Here is a 3,735-nt window from a genome sequence, read left to right as displayed (position 1 = left end):
CTTTGGGAGGCCAAGGCAGGCAGATCATTTGAGCCCAAGAGTTCAAGATCAGCCTGGGTCTTGAACTTCTCATGGTGAAACCCCATCACTACAAAATGCACACACACACACGCACACAAAATAGCCAGACATAGTGGCATGTGCCTGTGGTCCCAGCTACTCAGAAAGCTGAGGTGAGAGGATTACCGGAGCCTGGGAAGTCAAGGCAACAGTGGGCTGTGATCACATCAATGCACTCCAGCGTGGGCAACAGAGCAAGGCCTTGTCTCAAAATATGGCAAGGCAAGGCAAAGGAGAAGGAAGGAATAAATATGAAGTAGCTCAGCAAGGTGAAGTGACTTGCCCAAGGTCACATGGCCAGCAGGCGGTAGAGACAGTGTTCAAAGCAAGGTCTTGGAAGGCCAGTGAAAGAAATCCAAATGTTTTACGTACAAATAGATTTTTTCCACATATTTTGAGGTGGCTGTCAGGGGGCCAGCAAGCAGAAGCGTCCCTGCAAAGCTACCTTTTGTGGGGGCCATTTGCTTCGGTGGAGAATCTGCATTGATGCAGCCAGGCCTTCCCTTGTCAGGACCTGGGAAAGACAAACCGAGAGGCTCACACGTTAAAGATCTGAAGGAAACATTCACTGTCTATTCTCTCTGAGGGCTGCTCCCTGTGAGGGTTCATCTACCTAAGGAGACCACCTTTGCCCGCCAGGCCTCGTCTTCTCCCCCTCCCATAACCCGTCCTGCCATCACAACCTGATTTACCACCATGACCTGTTGCTGGCCATGCCTCAGGGGAGCTCCCATTCTTCCTGTAACCTCAGATGGTATAAAAGCTTTTGCACCCCATTGTGGGGTTGAGCCTCCATTCTGAAGGCTCCAGTGTATACGCTTTAAATAAATTTGTATGCCTTTTGTCAAGTCAATCTGCCTTTTGTGAGTTGACTTTTTTTTTTTTTTTTTTTTTTTGTCTTGTTTTTTTTTTTTTTTTTTTTTTTTTTTTTTTTTTTTTTTTTTTTTTGAGACAGGGTTTTGATCTGTTGTCTAGGCCAGAATACAGTGGTGTGATCACAGTTCACTGCAATTTTTCTCCTCCCAGGCTCAAGTGATCCTTCCACCTCAGCCTTTCAGGTAGCTAGAACTACAGGTGCATACCATCATGCCCTGCTAATTTTTTTGTAGAGACAGGGTCTCACTATGTTACCCAGGCTGGTCTCAAACGCCTGGGCTCAAGCAATTTGCCTGCTTCAACCTCCCAAAGTGCTGAGAATACAAGCGTGACCCACCACGCCTGACCCTGTGAGTTGATTTTTCAGCTAACTTTCTGAGGGTGAAGGAAACAGGCCTTTCTACATGGACACAGAGCATTTTGGAGAAAGCAGAGATGCTGCCAGCATCAAGGAAAACCAGGAGTTTAACGCACTGTCATATGAACAGAGGGCACAGTCAATGCTTGATGGATGTACTTTACAAGCAGTCATTGGGAACAGCCTTCTGCACAACACACTCTTCCCTTTCAGGGGATTGAGAAACCCACGAGGCCTTCTCTGAGGTGGGTTTGGGGAGGAGCACAAGGAGCGGACTGCAGGCATGAGTCCCATGCCATCTGAGCCTGTAGCTCCATTTGAGAGGGATGGCAGTGTGCAACTCCTTGCTCTGAGCTGCAGTAAGGTAGGAACTGACATTTTGTCCATACTGAAGATGGGGAGACTGAGACACAGCAAGGGGAAGAAACTTGCCAGAGGCCCATCAGCTGCAAGGCAACGGAAGTGGAACCAGAGCCCAGGTGGTGGTGTTACAGAGCTCATGTGCTTGCTGCTGTGTCTTTTAATGTCACACTCCCAGCATGAAATAGAGCATGGTGAAGGCTCCTCAACCAAGAAGGAGCAAGCTCTTATCATGTGCTAGGCAGACAGAGTTTCTGCCCTGATGGGCTTAGAGTCTAGTGCAGGGAGGCAGAAGATAAACCAATAAAAAAATATATAGTACATTAGGTTGCAAGAAGCAGTCACGTGCAATAGTTCCTGCTTATAATCCCAGCTACTCAGGAGGTTGAGGCAAGAGGATTGTTTGAGTCAAGGAGATCGAGACCAATCTGGGCAACAAAGCGAGTCCCCCCATCCATAAAAAACTTTTTTTAAGTTGCAGTAAGTGCTTTGACGAAAAACAAAGCAGGGTAGTGTGCTGAGAGTGGTGAGGGTGCTATTACATTTATTTGTTTTTAAAATTGGGCCGGGCCTCATAGCTTATGCCTGTAGTCACAACACTTTCAAAGGCTGAGGCAGGAGAATCACTTGAGTCCATGAGTTGAAGACCAGCCTTTGCAACATAGTGAGACCCCGTTTCTACAAAAAATACAAAAATTAACTGGCCATGGTGGTGTGTGCTTGTAGTCCGAGCTACTCAGGAGGCTGAGGCAGGAAAATGGATTGAGCCTGGGAGGTCAAGTCTGCAGTGAGCCGCGATCATGCCATTGCACTCCATCCTGAGCAACAGAGCAAGAATTTGTCTCAAAAAAAATTGTGTACATCTATACATTTTATTGTATATATTTATTTATGGTGGACAACATGATGTTTAGATTAGGTTGCTGTTTTTAACAAAATGGTCAGAGACAGTCTCATGAAGAGCTGCTTTTTTTATCCGTTTTTTTCTCCGGACAGGATCCTGCTCTGTCTCCCTGGCTGGAGTGAAGGGGCATGATCACGGCTTATTGCAGCCTGGACCTCCTGGACTCAGGTGATCCTCCTGCCTCAGACTTCTGATGAGCAGGGACTACACACATGCACTACTACTCCTACCTATTTTTTTTTAAATTTTTATTTTTGTAGAGACAAGGTCTTGCTTTGTTGCTTGGGCTGGTCTTGACTCCTGTGGCACAAGCAATCCTCCTGCCTCAGCTCCCAAAGTTCTGGGATTACAGGTTTGAGACACCGTGCCCAGTCTATCCTTTTTATTTTTGAGGTATGATTTACATACAATAAAGTACACTAATATGAAGAGTATAGCTCAATGACTTGTTACATTTATAGACACCAGCCAAATTACAATTTAGAACATTTTCAGCACTCAGGAAATTTCTTCTTTCCCAGTCTGCATCTGAGAGGTCATCTATACTTAATGCTCTCATCATCAATGAGTTTTGCCATTATCTTGCTTTTTTCACTAAACATAATGTCAGTGAGATTCAAGCATGTTGTTAGGCATGTCGTTATGCATGTCAGTTCATTATTATTGTTGTGTGTTTCTCCATGGATATTCCACATTTGTGTATTCATTCTCCTGTTGATGGATGTGAGGGTTGTTACTATTTTTGGTTATTATGAATAAAGCTGGTATAAACACTGATTTGTAGGAGTTCTTTATATATTCTGGATATGAGTTCTTTTTTCAGTTTTAATTTATTTTCATCACTATTTTTTCATGATACAGCTATTTTAAAATGCAAAGAAAATTAACTTTCAAGCTGGGCACAGTGGCTCATGCCTGTAATCCTAGCACTTCAGGAGGCCAAGACAGGCAGATCAGTTGAGGTCAGGAGTTCAAGACCAGCCTAGCCAGCATGGAGAAACCCTGTCTTTACTTACAATACAAAAATTAGCCAGGCGTAGTGGACACCTGTAATCTTAGCTACTTCAGAGACTGAGGCAGGAAAATCACTTGAATCCAGGAGGTGGAGGTTGCAGTGAGCCAAGATCGCACCACTGTACTCCAGCCTAGGCAGTAGAGTGAGACTCAGTCTCAAAAA

This window comes from Cebus imitator, unplaced genomic scaffold (genome assembly GCF_001604975.1).
Source record: "Cebus imitator isolate Cc_AM_T3 unplaced genomic scaffold, Cebus_imitator-1.0 Scaffold582, whole genome shotgun sequence".
In the NCBI taxonomy this organism is placed as follows: Eukaryota; Metazoa; Chordata; class Mammalia; order Primates; family Cebidae; genus Cebus; species Cebus imitator.
Note: the sequence above shows the minus strand (reverse complement) of the source record.